General features: G+C 39.1%; 1 protein-coding gene and 1 long non-coding RNA gene across 4 annotated transcripts in view; one reads left to right on the top strand and one right to left on the bottom strand.

Annotated features, from left to right (window-relative positions):
- The window catches only part of LOC109404556 (cGMP-inhibited 3',5'-cyclic phosphodiesterase 3B), a 916127-nt gene that overhangs the window by 112934 nt on the left and 785744 nt on the right, over positions 1-17449 (top strand). The gene's annotated exons all lie outside the window — the stretch shown is intronic.
- LOC115265044 (uncharacterized) lies at positions 7436-8416 on the bottom strand. The gene is made up of 2 exons (XR_003896500.2): positions 8020-8416; positions 7436-7950 (listed from the first exon to the last, which is right to left on the bottom strand). It is a non-coding gene; the product is annotated as an uncharacterized LOC115265044 (long non-coding RNA).

Below are 17449 nucleotides of genomic sequence, written 5' to 3'. Positions count from 1 at the left end.
ATTTCTGAACAAAGAATCAAACTAAATTGCCATTAAATACTACATTAACACAATTTGAAAGAACAACCTATAAACAAAAGAAGGAAAAATTTCTCAATTATTTTTTCTCATAAGTGAGACACATCAACTAGTAACTTGGTCTACTAAAATTTTTGTTCATTCGACCTTCTGCCCCTTCGACCTTTTGTCCTTTGACCATTTGTCCTTCGACCTTTTGTCCTACAGCCACATATAAACACGGTCATAAACTTCATTACATGTGCAAATTGGTTGTAATGGCATTTGTGTATTTTTTTCCAGGTCAATCAAAACTTTTAAAACTCAGCATATCTTGAAATTATTTTTATTTTTTTTATAGCATATTATTTTTTTCATCACTGAAATAATGTTTTGGTCACTTTTTAGATGCCATATGTCTTGAATCGAAACAATTAAGAAATTTACTTCGTCATATGTGCTGATTCCCGTCATACCTGATGGAAAATAACCGATAGTTAGAGATACAGCCTGGATTCGTTGGTTGGGTCTCGATTGCACCCCGATTAGCGAATCGGGTTCGTTCATTAGGGCAACTGACAACTGATCAAAATGCTCTAGACACACGCAAGTGACGAGAAATACGTCACGAAACACTCACATACTTGCACAAACGTTCTGTATATAGGAGCTGCGATGCGACGGTGGTCAGACGCCAAACTCGTTTTGACATCGATTTTGACATTGACAGCGCTTTTTAGTTGTGTTTTGCCCCCCACCAGCGAACATCCAACCATCGAGACAGCCCATCTAACGAGCCCCCAACGAACGAATCGGCACTGTATTCCAACTTACCTTTGCCAATGGCTCATCAGATGGAAGCAAAAAGATGTAGACTATCAATAACCACCCCCCCCCCGTAACACAACTTGTTATAATAATGTAAATAATACATGTTTCATACAAACGCCCATGTTTTGTTCCAAATATAGGAAACGTATTTTCGTACACTTATATAACCGAAAAAGCGTAAAAAATGGCGGCTTATAAAACATCTTCGATGTTACCGAAGATGTTTTTCAATACATTCTTATAACATAAAATAAAGTATAGAATCCCGAGCAAAGGCGGATAACAAAATGATAACAAGTTCTGTTACCTGGTTATCATCCGTTTGATAATTGAGTTTGTTATCATTTAGGTTGAATTAAGAGCCAACATAACAAAAATGATAACTTAAATTTACTCCACGAATACCAAAATGATAAGAAGTTAAGTTATCATTGAGTTCAAGTTGATAACTAATTGTGTTATACAATATTTTATTCAATATTACATTTAGTTATCAACATGAAAAAATACAGCTGATTGATAACAGGTTTTGTTATCATTTAGTTATCATTCCGAGCTATTTTATCGACTAAAATATTAAAAATCTACTTTACCGACTTGGTTTGCAGTTGAAAAAAGTTTCTCATAACTATAACCCATGTTTTCAACTATTGCGCCCAGTGGGTCTCGAACCCTGATCGAGTGATTATCTGTCGCAGCCGATAGCCCCTATACCAACACAACTCAATGAGAGGGAGAGTGGTTGAAGGCTACGCTTTCGTACTGTCGCATTGAAGATGGAAAGCGGAATCTATTTTTAGATTCGAGGTTTGCCAGACCCTCAGTTCTGGGAAAGCTTTGAAATGTGCGTTTGAAACTGATAACATATTTTGTTATTATTTAGTATTTTTATGTTATCGTGATAGACCAAAATTATTTATAACTAAATTTGTGATCATTTGATTATCATCAATTGGAAAAGATGATAACAAAAATAACAAGATGATAATACCGATAACATAATTTATTATCAAAGTGATATCATTTAGTTATCCGCCTTTGCTAGGGATACGTTCTTTGCAAACATCGTAAATACTTTTTTTTTTGCTTGCAGAGCAATCATAATTTACAAACGCACACTGTGTAAATAAATATGACACCAATTATGGCGCTATTTAGTCATGGTTCAAAATAATTATTAACCCACTCATTTCATTTGGAATTTACCTTCCCGCTGTTTGGTCCCTATGACCTTATTTCATGTGCTATTCAAAATTTACGGTGATATAAACACATTCACTCTTCGTGAATGCATGCGCTTTCTATCGGATTGGAAACGAGAAGGGAGATTTTTGTCATTTCTCTGGTTAGTTTGAGAATTTCGAACAAATTTTCAGACATGCAACATGGTGGCTTTATGACACAGTACCGTCAGGAAGTTTTGGAATACTATTTTCATTTATGTTGTATAATTGATGTGCTTTTAGAATGTAGAATTTTTATCAATAATCCATAAGGAAATTTTATTAATTCAATCTATGTTTAATTGTCCAAGATAAATATTTATTGGGACAAAAAATTGTAGATTAATCTACGGCTGAAATGTTAGTGTGAAACTTTTTAACAGGCGCTGTAATTCATCTGGCCTTATATAGAAAATTGCAAAATATTCAATATACGTTCAAATTACATCCCATGAACATCTTAATAACATGTTTCTCGACTACCTTCAAAAATACATTGGAAAAACATCATTGCAACGTATTTTAAACATCCATTTGTATATAGCATACATAGATAGGATTTTTGTTCTAGATACCTATTTTGAACAAAGTATAACAATAACAAACTCAGTGTGCAATTTACAAAGCAAACATCAATAAATTGATGTCTAGTATTTCGTGGGATCAATTTCAGTGTTCAAACAGGGCTTTTTAGTGACATTGAGCCGCCACGTAAGTAACTAAAGTGATCATTTGATAATAGTGAGCCTGACATTTCGATAAAGTGGTGGATTCCTACTTCACATAGAGTGGTTTCCACAGTCACCAACCATTGTAAAGAGCATTTCGATACCTGTGTTAACCTGTTGAGCAAATGGCAAAGCAAAAATATGAGTGTTGGATGCTATTATGGTTTATTTTCCGTGTTTTTTTTTTTTGTAAAATATATTTCATACATAATGTTCAATTACACTATGTATGAAATATATTTTACAAAAAAAAAAAAAAAAGGGGCCATATAGCCGAAGCGGTAAACGCACGGGTATTCAGCATGACCATGCTGAGGGTGACGGGTTCGATTCCCGGTCGGTCCAGGATCTTTTCGTAAAGGAAATTTCCTTGACTTCCTTGGGCATAGAGTATCTTCGTGCCTGCCACACGATATACGCGTGCAAAATGGTCATTGGCAGAGGAAGCTCTCAGTTAAAAACTGTGAAAGTGCTCATTGAACACTAAGCTGAGAAGCAGGCTTTGTCCCAGTGAGGACGTTACGCCAAGAAGAGAGAGAGGACATAATGTTCAAGGCGGTGAGGTTCAAGAAGAGACTGAGAAATGATAAACTAAACAAGTATTTAATATTTATAAACAACGTATTGTTAACATATTTGGGACCAAAGCTTTGCAAAGGTTTTAACTACGTGCTGCTAATGTTATACAAATCATCTTTAATAGAAGCAGATGATGATACTGAAATCTTGCGTAAACAACGTTAAATTTACGTCATTCTAACTTGTGATGATGTTAATAAGATTTTTTAGAAACTTGTTTTTGTCAAACATAGATAATACATGATTTCAACATAAGATGTGTTCAAATACGGTTATAGTACTGTACTATAACATCTTTTTCAAATTTCATTTCCAAAGATGTTTTCTGTGTTACTTGGGCCTATAGCACTGGATGTCGAATAAGGCTGACACAAATTTCGATTTTCTCTCGGGAATTTTTTCTCGGAATTCGACATTTTGAGAGGGGATACAAATAAATTATTTAAGAAATTTTAAAATTTTAAAGTGAAATAAGAGTCGTCTAGAAAATTTCTTAACAAATTCGATGAGATTGACGATTTTCATCAAATACATTTATTATTTATCATGACGAGTCAACGATCAAAGTGCTTTAACCATCACACCAGATCCGCTCCACCACTTACGAGCTCTCGTTTTGCGTTTAAACTTTCTGCTCAATCATACTTTTAACACATGATTTGATTTGGAATGCGCAGAATTTTACCGGCTTGTAGAATAAAAATCGACGTTCAAATCTTAATTTTTAACCATCCTATGTACCATAGTGTCACGTAGAAGGTGTGCCGGGAATTTAATTCAGGTTGTGCCCGAAAGAGACGAGAACTTGACGGAAACAGAATTCGAGGGACAATTATTAAATCTTATTATTTAAAGGAAGTTGTAGTTCTTTTAAAATATTTCTTTTTACATGAGTTGGAAGCTAATTAATAAATTAGTAATTGATACCAAATTTTCCATGAGGCGTTTGGTGAGGTGCAAGAATAAATTCGATCATTATTGGTCCAAGCTTGCATAGACGGGAATTGGATGAAAATCGTATTTTTAATTTTTCCGCATTCGTTATATAGTAAAAGCGTTTTGTGGATTAAATTATTTCTGTTAAAGTTATACGAAAATAAAAATTTCCATGAAAAAAAAAAACAATTAAAATAAAAATTTTACAAAATTATCATAAAATCTTGAAATGTTTCGTCTTTAAAAATCGATATCTCAAGTAGGCTTGCTCGAGTAATATAAGAGTGTAGGGATGTTCAAAAATAAAAATTGGAAAAATTAAAAACCAAAATTCGCAAACCGTGATTAAAAAAGAATCGAAGTTCAAAACATGTTCTAATCGACTTTTGATAACGTATTATGATGTTTAGATCAAAATCGAAAATTTGGGTATTAGATGGTTAAATAAAATAGATAACATTTATAAAATTGTGCAAAAGAGTGTCTTGTTCCAAAACAAGTACTTGCTTCATTGTCATAATAATTTTCATTGCTCGTCACTATATCATTTGCCAAGATAAGTTTTTGGCAGGGTTGTGCAGTTTCAGGATGGTCAATGTCGAATGACACTCGCTCCAACCATCACTTCACACGACAAACGCAGTCCATCAAAATATAATCGATTCACGCAAAAGCCACTCAAGCCAACCCTCGTTCAATGCAGAGTCAACCACATCCAACAGCAGCGATCGTCTCTTGTTTCCGAACCACACGATGAAACACCGAAGCGAGTTTTTGTTCTACGCTTTGCATTCTATTCATAGGGCGTGCGTTGTTTGTGTTTGCTGCGCCATGCAATACTACTTAACAAATTGACCCTCATCCTGGCATTTTCAGACGAGAGTCACCCCGCAGTGAGTGACATAGCTCTGCTTCGGAACGACGGTTAAAAAGCGTTCGGCTACTCAAGAGATTTGCAGAGAAAGAGCGTGGCGGCGGCAGCCACCGTATCAATGCGTTCGTCTCGAATGTGTTCGATAGCAACATAGAGACGGTCGGTGTAGCGTTGATGGAGGAAGAAGGGCAATGTTGATGTTGCGTCTTTTTTGTGTTATGATGGTGATAATGCACAAGACTGGTTTTTGGTCATAAGCTTACACAGCCAAAAACCGATTGCATCTTCCCTTACCTTTCCTTGGTTCTCCGTTGTTTGGTTACTATACTTTCCTCTCTCCTCTAGATGGCAACGTGGCTTCATGAGAACCTCAGTTTTTGCTCTGCCCATCTTGCGTTCAATATCAATAACAAGCGACCACAAAAATGCTGCCAGGGTCGGATTCATATTTGGACGGGCGCCGGCCAGCACTTCATGGTAAATCATGAATGGTGAAATTGGTCATAACAAGCACGATCATTTTTCATAAGGTATTCTTATGGCATCCATAATTTTTAGTTATAGCAAAAAAATAATCATAAGGTATGTTGATGATTTTCGATAGTTTTTTCGCTGAGTGGTCAAGCATGTAGGGGCTTCCAAAGTGTGACCCCTAATTTCGCCCTGGCTTTTGGTTATTTGGTGAGCTTCTCCCGCAACAAAGTGCATTCAGCCAAGCTAGCAAGACCAAGGAAACACGAAACACAAGTGCCTGTCAACCGTGCTGATTGCTAGGAATTTAATTAAAAATTGTACGGACCGGAGGTAGCCTTCCCGCCTCCAACAGCAATGTGTGGTATAGCACAAGATTGGTCCATTGATACAATTGTGTGCACCCGCCGATAGCCAGGTGGATACACTGACCTGGAGCATCATCAGTTATGTCGGGGTGGGTGTATCTATCTGCGAAGAAAGTTCCGGAAACTACTATACGGCGTTGTTGTGGGAAACGAATGGTACAATTTTTCCCCTCTGAAATCAGTATCATCAGGCTTGGAAAACACAATATGAACGGGTGGAAAATGGTTTGATGCTATAGCGCTTCAAATGGTGGTCTTTTCCATCGACTACGTGATGCTGGCCGGCTGGCTGTGCTGAAGGAACGCATCCGTTTTTTGTTGATTGTGTCTGTGTTGGAAATTTTCCAAATTTTCATTTCTAATAACGTTAATGTAGGTCTGCATAAAGGGGGTGGCGGAATCTTTGTCATTCTTGCAGAGATTATAATCTATATAATTGCACTAATGCAGATTGGTTTTAAATCTTGGCAAATCGGTTGAATCTTTTGAGATATCATGAAATCAAGGATCTTATTTGAGTTGGAACAATTATTTTATTCTGACTGTAAAATATTAACTTTTCTGGAAAGTGTCTATACTGAAAGGCGGCTTGCGGTAATGACCAGCATAATAATGTTTTTAAATTTACCATGGCAAAACATGATCATCGACCCACCAACGCGGCTTGTGTGCATTTTGTTTCTTCTCACATCAACCGGTACGATAGCCGAGTGGTAGCGTGCGAGCCTGGTGATGTCAAGGTTCTTGGTTCGAATCCGGTTGCCAACAGAAACTTTTTTTTATTGAAAATGTCCATGGTAAAATTGGAAATATAATTCTGTTGAATTGAAACGAAACTCAGACTGCACAAATTAAGTGGCGTTGTGTATTTAAATTGACCCTCAGAATAGTAATTTCCACCGCAAGCCGCCGTTCAGTGTATGTTCGAATTTTATGACCAGTTCTAAGTGCCTCGTTCATCGAGTCGAAAGATTCACGTCGTCGGCTGCGATCTCTCACCTTTTTTTTGTAACACAGTCCATTCTATTAATGTAACTCAACCGCTCCCGAACCGAACGAAAATCAACCTAAGCCGTCATCCCATCACAATTAATCCAACAAGCAACCACTCGAACTAATACCTATCTCCTGCCACCAGCGGCTCGGACCGGGGCAAGTGGCGTACAGCTGTGCAAACTGGTTGACGAACGACGACGGTTGGATACTTGGCTGCGGTTACGCAACTACTTTGTATTGTAAATATGCGAATCAAACACCGCATTCGTCCACCTCTTCGCAGCGCCGCACCCCCATTTGGATCCAGTATTCAAATAAATGTTCCTCGTCCTAGGCGGCCACAAATCCCTCTTAATTCCCGCAAAGTCTTGGCAATAATCTATCTCTAAATAATTGCAAACGTCCTCCTCCGCACGCAGGCTGCTGGCTGGCTACACTGAGCTGAAACATCCCCCCGAAAACGACTGCAAAATGATACGACAGCGCCCTTTAACGCAATTCAGTCGAAAACCGGATGACGATCAGACGGTCGGATCCGATACGGCGAACTGTCAGTCAAATGAAAATCATCCAAATATGGGAAGAACACTATTCGAAATGTGAATGCATAGATTTCGCTTAATGTACGTGAATAACATGATTTGCGGCTGATGTTAAATTGAAATAAAAAAGAAAAGCTGTTGATTTTATTTTGATTTCCTATAAATCCCACATCATTGCAAAAAGAGGAAAAAACGCATCGCTTGACGGTGAAATTAAATGAATACATATTTATTAATCACGAACATATAAAATTTAATAAAAATCACAAAATAAATAATGCTCCAAAAAGACCGGCACCGGTCGGCCTTTTCTTCGATTCCTCCTCGAGTGCCCCAATGCGTCTTCCAACTGTATCGCCGGTCATTGCTTCCTATATAATCACCTTCATCCAAGATTCAGATTGCCTGGAAAGAATTAATACATTATTTATATTTTACAAAATTTCTGCTGAAAGTTTATTAAAATATACTTACCAACAAAGAATTTACCATTTTCGAAGTCCTTTCCTCAACTGCTTTTCAAGTTCTTGATTCTACAAATGGCGGCACTTGGCAAACAAGATGAGCTTCGATCTTCCTCCCGCTGCGTCGGCAAATCAGTTCAACATCGGATGATTTTCGTTGTGGGGCGCGCCCAAACCGCTCGTCATCCGATTTGCGGATGATGCTTCAGTTGATAAATTGTTGTCCTAAAATTGAATGTCAGTTCATTCACACACCGTGGTAAATGTCATTCGCAGTTCGAATAACTTTTTTAAACAAGTTTGAAAATTAGTCAGTCGCTGTTACAGCTCATTCGATTCCAGGATTGATCGTGTTATGCAAAAGTTGGAGTGATGTTTCATACGTTAAAAGGAGGATGTTTGGGTTCAGTGTATATTGCGCGCTTCCAACTACTTACACATCGAACGGTCGTCAGATTCGGAGACGTTGGCGACTACCCCGCCGAATAGCATTGTAGGTAACGAGCTGTGATGACCGCACGTTGTATGGATGAATCACCCTCTCTTAGCATACGAATGAGATGCACTCGAGTGCACCGGTCCGTAGGTATGTTGGTGCAAGGGATTGGTTTAGCGCTGTGGAGTTCCAACCTATTGGTTCTGACGTGAACGGTGCGGTTTTGAACGCGCGAATACCTGAATTCTCGCGAAATTTCGAGACGTGTACTAAAACCCCCCTTGCTCTGGTCTGCTATTCTCCACCCCTGCCTTGGCGGTAGCGGAAGGCTTGCTGTCGTCGTTCATATTGTCGTGGTTGAAAAACGCAAAGAGACCTCACGGATAATTCAAACTACCTAATTTTTGGGTAGATTTTAACCAAAATTGAGTATATCGAATAAACTAGTTCCCCAAAATTAGGTTGTTTTCCCTCTCTCCCCCACCGATGTTGTCAAAAATAAACAGACATGCGTCTATCCAACGGGAGTCCTTGAGCCCAATAAGCCAATTCTGGTTAAATCTAACTTTACTCAAATTTTAGTTGAATGAGGGGGGTCTTCAATGAGGTACAGATACAGGTGGCGCAGATAAACATTGCGTGCCACTAGTTGTCTCTTTTGTTCTACCGCTTATCTTATGCAACTCAAATAGTGACATCACTTCAGTAGAACAAAAGAGACAACTAGTGGCTCGCAATGTTCATCTGCGCCACCTGTATCTGTACCTCATGGGGGGGGGGGGGGGGGGGGGGGGGGGGGGGGGGGGGAGTCAGTCAGTGTATATTGATGACAGCAAGCGCCCATGAATGAACCGCTTTTGCAAACAAAACACAACAATACGCAGGCCAAACCAGTTTATGGCCGTCTGTCATCGGTGTTTTTACTGTCCTTTTCGGCACGTTTGCTAGTAGCGAACACGTTTTGCGTTTTGTGTTTTTTTCTGAAAGGTTTTAACATCATTGAGAAACCAATGGTTTCAGTCTGAAATTACCTATTACATTTTATAATTATTGTTATACATTGTTTATAGATAAAATAATGTCAACTATTCCTAGTTCCGGTAAAACATGAAATATTCTCATTAAAAGTGCAATTTTGTACCAATAAATAATACTAAAATGCTCCATAATAAAATGGAAATGCTCCATTAAAAAATAAAATTGTACCCATAGTAAATTGAGCATTGCTCCATATAAAAACAAAATAGCACCATGAAAAATTGGAATTACACCATTGAAAATAGATAAATGCTCCATAAGTATTATCAAGCTGCACCTTACCTTATAAAATATGATTTGCTCCACAAAAAATAGAAAATTCTCCATAAATTTAAATTTTTGCACCACTAAAGTAGTACAATATAAAGCAATTCAGCACTGCCAAATTTAAATTATGACAATATGCTATCTATGGAGAATTTTGAATTTCCATGGAGCAATAATTTTATGGAGCATTTGCATTTAATTATGGAGCATTTGTATTTTATTATGGAGCATTTTAGTATCATTTATTGGAACAAAATTGCACTTTTAATGAGAAAATTTTATGTTTTACCGGTACATTTTCTATAAAGTATGGAACGTTCTCGCTAACAATGAAATTTTTGCTTGGCAGGTAAGTTGTATTCTATAAACTTCTAGGCATCTACAAACTGTTTTAAAGTTGCTGGTGTCGTTGAAGCTCTTTTACAATACAAACTGCTTCATAAAACCAAAAATGTTCTACCACATCCTAGAAAATAATGTCAAAGAGCAGAAGGAGTTGTTACTTGGGGTGCGACTTGGTCCAAACACTAGAACTGTCAGGAACATGCAGTAAAACATAGATACGAATTTCACGCCAGCATCCTCTCAGAACCCAATGAAACTTTATGGGTATGAAGACTGTATTTTAAAGTAACTTTGCATACTTTGTTTTTTTTTTTTCAATTTATCTAGACTAACATTTGAAAGGGCTTAAGTTGTTTAAGGTGATACGGGACGCCGTGTTAATTCTCCTATCTTCCCTCTCTTTCTAACAATTTGCCTCGCGATTTTGAAGTTGGTAATCTCGATTTCTATCGCACAGAAGAGGCTGAAAAACAATCAGCATATGCACTGCAAGTGAGCATACACAATGATAAGTTTTGGTTCCATAATATGAAGTAGAATCTGAGATTACCATCTAAGTAGCAACAGAGCAATGGTGGATATTTCCTCGATCGTCCCGTTCGCCCTTAACCGATCTTTCAAATCATCTTCTTCTTCTTTATGACTCTACGTCGCCACTGGGACTTGGCCTGCCTCACTTCAACTTAGTGTTCTTTGAGCACTTCCACAGTTATTAATTGAAGCTTTCTTTGCCTGCTATTGCATGAATTTGTATATTGTGAGGCAAGTACAATGATACACTATGCCCAGGGAGTTGAGAAATTTTCTCGACCGGAACGGGAATCGAACCTGCCGTCTCCGGATTGGCGATCCATAGCCTTAACTACTAGGCTAACAGGAGTCCCCCATCTTTTAAATCAGTGTAACTAAAAATGAAACTTACAAAAAAATGATGTGTGAGTGACTTTTATGAAACTGTCTAAACTTTCATGTTAAAAAAATAAAATAAAATCGATTGGAAATGGATTTAAAATTTAAATTCAATATGCAATGTAAGACTTTTTATTTAAGTTTTACGAAATTTTTACTGAAGAAAGACAGTATATCTAATTGTCTGAAAAGACAACCCTTCTAATGCATCACGTTGGTAACAGCTCGCTGACGTAGTGCTCGATTTGGATCAAAAACGACCCTAATGCTCAAGGAGGGTAAAAGAAAAAAAAAAGTTTTTTTAACAACACATTTTTATGGCATCTTTTTAGCCCTTCCGTTACCAACCCCCCCTAACGAGAGTGCGAATAAACACTCTTTTCGCTATCACTTTTTTGTTTTTCAATATTTTTCAACCAAATTTTGACACAAGAATCACATCTCATTCTAATTTTGGGATTCGTTGGGGATTTTCGGAATGGCCACCTGGTTCCGGAGTTATTCCGGAATCAAAATGGGTCATTGGAATTGGCCATTTTGGGAAAAGTGAGTTTTCGATATGAGAACAATTTAGTTTTCATACCCACGTGAACTGGAATGATGGAAAAATATGTCTGAAAGTCCATCCCGGTCACTAAGCGCCTTGTAACTAGTTTTACGGCTGTTCCGGGAAACCGGTTCCGGGGTCAATTTTTGAATATGTTTCAATACCATCATGCGACACCTCAAACTTCGTGATTTTTCAAGATACATCATTCTGAACTGTTTTTGTGCTATCCGAAACACTTCTGGCCATTTTGGAACCGATATACGGATTTCACGGGAATCGGTTCCGGTGGTTCCGGGGTCAATTTTTCGAAGATAAACAAACACCATCATGCGACATTTCAAACTTCATGATTTTGAAAGTTATACCATATTATTACGATGATTGGTCCCTTAGAATACATTTGGGTATTTTGAAATTAGTTTACCGATTTCCCGAAATCCAGTTCCAGAGCCAAGTTTTGAAAATAGTTCAATGATGTCATTTGGAATTTCATACATCACTGTTTTCGAAATAAACCATTCTGTGCTAGTTTTACGTTGTCTGAAATACTTCTTACCATTTGGGACCCGATATACGGATTTCCCGGGAAACTGGATCTGATGGCTCCCGGATCATTTTTTTCGGAAGTAAATAAATACCGCCAAGTGACACCTCAAATTTCGTGATTTTTCAAGATACATCATTCTGAACCATTTAGGAGTTATCCGAAATATTTGTTTCTGCGGTTCATTCTGCAGTTCCTCCAAAAATTCCTCTAAGAATACCTCTATCGATTCTTCCAGGGATTTCTCAAGTTATCCCTTTATTAGCTCAGATATTTCTTCAATGAACTTCTCTTAGGAATCCTCCAGGAAGCCTGATGGGGTTTCACTAGTTATTGCAGAGATTCCTCCAGCAATCCATCCTAGGATTTCTCTAGAAATTGTTATTGGGATTCCTTCAGAAACTCCTAGTAGGATTATTTAAGACAATCTCCTGGATTGTTATCCAAGAAGTTCCTCCGCTGATTTTTCCAGGAATTCCTCCAGAGGTTTTATCTAGGGATTTCTCGAAATCCCTCGTGGTATTCCTCCAAAAGCTTCTATTTGCCTTTTTTTTGGAAATTTTAGAAACTATTGCTGTGGATTTTCCAGTAATTTCTCATAGAAATCTTTCAGAAATTCTAACTGTGGTACCTTCAGGAATTCTACTAGGGATTGCTCTAGAGTTTTCTTCTAGCATTCCTGCTGGGATTGTTGCTGGCAATCTTCCTAGCTTTTTTTTCGGAAATCCCTTCGGTGATTCTTCAAGAGATTTCTTCAAGGATTTATCCATGACTTCCTCTTGAGATTTCATTCAGGGCTCTTCTATACCTTTCTGATGGGATTTATCCAGGAACTCGTGTTGGTGGAAATCTTACTAGATTCATCCAGAAATGTCTCCTGCGATTCCATCGGCGACTCTATCTATGGAGTCCTCCAGAACTCCTCTACTGATTTTTCCATGGGGAATTGTAGGTATTCCTCCAAGTATTTATTCAAGGAACTTCTCTTTGGATTTACCCCTATTTTTGATGGGGTTTCTCCAATAATTCCTGTAGTGATTCCTCCAGCAAAATCATATTAAGATTTTTCTAAAAAAATCCTTCCATGATACCTTCCAGAACTCTACGAACTTCTCCAGAAATTCCTTCAAGAAATCTTGGTGGGATCATGCAAGACAATCTTCCTGGGAGTATTCCAGAAGCTCCTCCGGTAACATCTTCAGAGATTTAATCCAGAAATTCTAGCTGGAACTCCTCAAGCATTTGCAAATGCGGTTCTACCATTCTTCCTAGGACTCCTCTAGAAGTTTTGACTGAAATACCTTCAGGAGTTCTTCTAAGGATTTTTATAAAGATTTCTCGTGCAATTTAATTTCTTCTTCGTATTCACTGGTGTATGCTCCGTGTGTCCCTTGGCTAGTATTAAGATTCGTTCAGTCTGTACAGCCACTGGCTGAAGACGGTGTCCGTGTGCCCGTGTCTTTTAATTTCTTCACGAATTCTTGCTGGGATTATTTATGAGATTCTTCAAAATGTTCCTCCGATGATTCTTCCAGGAATTCCTTCAGGGATTTCATCCAGGGATTCCTTCAAAAATGTCTCATGGGATTTCTCCAGAACCTCCTTGGAATTTTAGCTGGGATTCCTCAAGCAATTCCTCCTGCGTACTTCCATCTATTCTTGCTATAGGACTGCTCCAGATATTCAAACTGCGGTACTTCAGAAATTCTGCTAGGGATTCTTCTGCAGCTCTCTTCTGGCTTTCTTGCTGGGACTTTCCGGGCAATCTTCCAGGAATTCTTGCAGAAATTACTGTTCTTTCAGGGATTTCTCTAAGGACTTCCAGGGATTTCTCTAAGGACTCATCCATGAATTCTTCCAGAGATTTTATTCGAAGATTCCTCAAGAAATTCGTCGTGGAATTCCTGCAGAAACACATTTTGGCCTTCCTCCAAGGATTTCCTAAATAACTCCTGCTTCGGTTCTTCCAGCAATTCTTCCTCCAGAAATTCTAACTATAATACCTCCAGGAATGCTCGTAGTAATTCATATAGGAATTTATCCTGCCATTCTTGCTGGAATTCTTCTGGGAAATCTTCCTGAGATTTCTTCAGAAATTCCTCCCGCAATTCCTTCAGGGCCTTCTCTATGCATTCCTCCAAAATACCTCTACCGGTTCTTTCAGCGACTTGTCTAGGTATTCCTCCACGTATTTCTTTAAGAAATTTCTCTTTGGATTCGCCCCAGCATTCCTGATGGGCTTTATCCAGAAATGCTTGTACAGTTTCCTCCAGTAATTCCTCCCAGAACTTCTGCTGAATTTTCAACAATGATACATCCCAGATTGCTTGTAAGAATTCCTTCAAAGATTTTTCCTAAGATTCTTCAGGAGGAACCACAGTGACAATTGCTTGAGGGAGTCTCAGCAGAAATTTCCGGATTAAATCTCTGAAGATGTTCCTGGAGGAATCACCGGAGGAACTTCTGGAATAATTCCAAGAAGATTGTCTTGCATGGTCCCACCCACAATTCTTGGAGGAATGTCTGGAGAAGTTCGCAGAACTGTGAAAGGTATCATAGACGAAATTTCTAGAGAAATCCTAGTATGAGTTTGTTGGAGGAATCACTACAGAAATGATTGGAGAAACCCCATCAGGAATACTGAGGGAATCCTAAAAGAAGGCACCATCCCTCCAAGTGCCGAAACGTTGAGTAAATAATGAACCCGTTTTAAGAATAAAGACTGCGTAGTCACTAAAAGTTCACAGTTAAGATTTTCAGTCGATCCACATAAGCAAGTTCCTTGAATAAATATCTGGAGCAATACCTACAGTTCTGATTGGAAAAATCGGTAGAGGTGTTCTGGAGGACTCCATAGATAGAGTCCCTGATGGAATCGCAGGAGAGGTTTCTGGATGAATCTCAGTAAGATTTCCTGAGAGTATTGCTGCAATTATACCAGGAGAAATCCCTAGATGAATCCCACGAAGTATGCCTGGAAATACCCCAGTTGAAATTTCTTGAGGGATCCTAAAAGGAATTGGTTGAGGAATCCCAGCTGGAATACATGGAGAATCCCATCAGAAATCCCATCAGAATTTTCTGGAAGCACCCCTGGATAAATCTCAGGAGGAAGTCCTGGATAAATCCTTAAAGAAATCTCTGCAAGAATCACCGAGGAGATTTCCAGAAAAATACTAGGAAGATTGCCAGGAAGAATCCCAGCAGGAATGCTAGAAGAAAATTCTAGAGCAATCCCTGGAAAAATCCCAGCAATAGTTGCTCGAATTCTCAAAAGAAAGGCCAATAGGAGCTCCAGGAGGAATCCCATGAGGAATTTCGAGAAATCCCTGGATAAAACCTCTGAAGGAATTCCTGGAAAAATCAGCGAAGGCACTTATGGAAAAAATCCCAGGAAGATTGTCTTGAATAATCCCACTAGGAATTCCTGAAGGATTCCCAATAGCAATTTCTAGAGAAATACTAGATGAGATTGCTGGTGAAATCTCTGCAATTACTAGTGAAACCCCATCAGGACTTCCTGGAGGAATCCTAAGAGAAGATCATTGAAGAAATATCTCGATGAACCCTGGAAGAATCAATAGAGGTATTCCTAGAGGAATTCTTGGAGGAACCGCAGAATGAACCGCAGGAACAAATATTTCGGATAACTCCAAAATGGTTCAGAATGATGTAGGATCTGTCACTTGACAGTTTGTTTACCTTCGAAAAAAATGATCCGGGAGCCACCGGAACCAGTTTCCCTGGAAATCCGTATATCGGGTCCCAAATGATCAGAAGTATTTCAGACAACGTAAAACTAGCACAGAATGGTGTATTTCGAAAACAGTGATGTATGAAATTCCACATGACAACATTGAACTATTTTCAAAATACCCAAATGTGTTCTAAGTGACCAATCACCGTAATAATATGGTTGTTGTGGGGGTCTGTCAAATCTAAACAGCAAACCGTGTGGGTTTAGTGATGGTAAGCTTTTAGCTGTAAATATATTTCAATTATTTCCCCAACTTAACTTTGATACACTTTGGCTACTCACAATTTTGGTGACCTTCGACATCCAGGATCATATCACGCCTAGATGGGTCTTAGATATGGGGATTACTGTATGCATGAACGCGAGTAATTAGGGTTAGCTGGTAATGATCTACATATTCGATTACTTACGATATACATATAATCTATCGGCACTGTTCCGAGTCCAATGTGTGCCTCAGTTGAGTAATGTGTATACAGTCCTATAGTTAAGTTCAATTCCATTAGCTATAAGTAGTTTTTAGGTATAAATTCTGTTGCATGTATCGTTTTCACTCACCGTACTATTAGATTAAGAAAAAGGATATCTGCATGTACTAACTCAACGATAATTTTAACTAATTGAATCGGATTTAGCTTATTTAGAATTCCATATGAAATATAATTCAATTTACACTATAATATTAAGGAAACTAACGAAATAAATTTGCGCTTGCTTCTAACTGATACTGAAAGTTGCTTGGTCACTGTTTTCCTATCTTTCTACGTTATCCCCGGATTTGTTTTTGTTATCTCTCCCTTTACGCTGATGACCGTTCGGACAGACACAGTTGTGACCATCGCATTGACCGGCCACAGTTGATCGGTGACGAGGGGTCTCGTCGCGACATCCCCCCTCCCGTGAACCTTGGTCCGACTTCCGGTTCCCAGGAACTCCTGCAATTGGTTCACTGCTTTCTCGCACGTCGAGCACCGCAAGCTTTACTGCTGGTCGCCGCAGAACTCCTGTTGCAGTCCGAACGAAGGCTTGACGAACTCTTCCGTCCCGTCCGGGAACCACCGCTTCTACACGTCCTCTCACCCACTGGTCCCTTGCCGATCCGCTCACGACCAACACTAGGTCATCTACCGCTATATCTGGTTTTTCATCGAACCACTTTCCTTGGCGCGTAATCACAGGAAGATACTCCTTCAACCACCTTGCCCAAAACTCTTGGGTAATTGATTGGGATAGCCGCCAGCCACTACGCAGTACCGCTGGGTTGTCCACTGGTCCAAAGGGCGCCACTTTATCACCGTTGGAGGCTCCCAACAGGAAATGATTCGGGGTGAGAGCTTCCTTATCCGCCGATTCAAGAGGAATGTAGGTTAGGGGTCTAGCGTTAATCAATGCTTCTGCTTCGAGCAGAGCAGTTTCTAGAACCTCATCGTCAGGTGTGCGTGGTGCCGTCGCAACCGTTCCTAGTGCTACCTTGACCGACCTTACAAGACGCTCCCAAGCACCCCCCATATGAGGAGCGGCCGGCGGAATGAAGCGCCATTTCGTGGTTGTGGTGGTGAATGTAGCAGCTAGAGCATTGTTTCGAGCGTCCAAC

Source organism: Aedes albopictus, chromosome 2 (assembly GCF_035046485.1).
Source record: "Aedes albopictus strain Foshan chromosome 2, AalbF5, whole genome shotgun sequence".
Lineage (NCBI taxonomy): Eukaryota > Metazoa > Arthropoda > Insecta > Diptera > Culicidae > Aedes > Aedes albopictus.
This window is presented reverse-complemented; position numbering and strand designations above follow the sequence as displayed.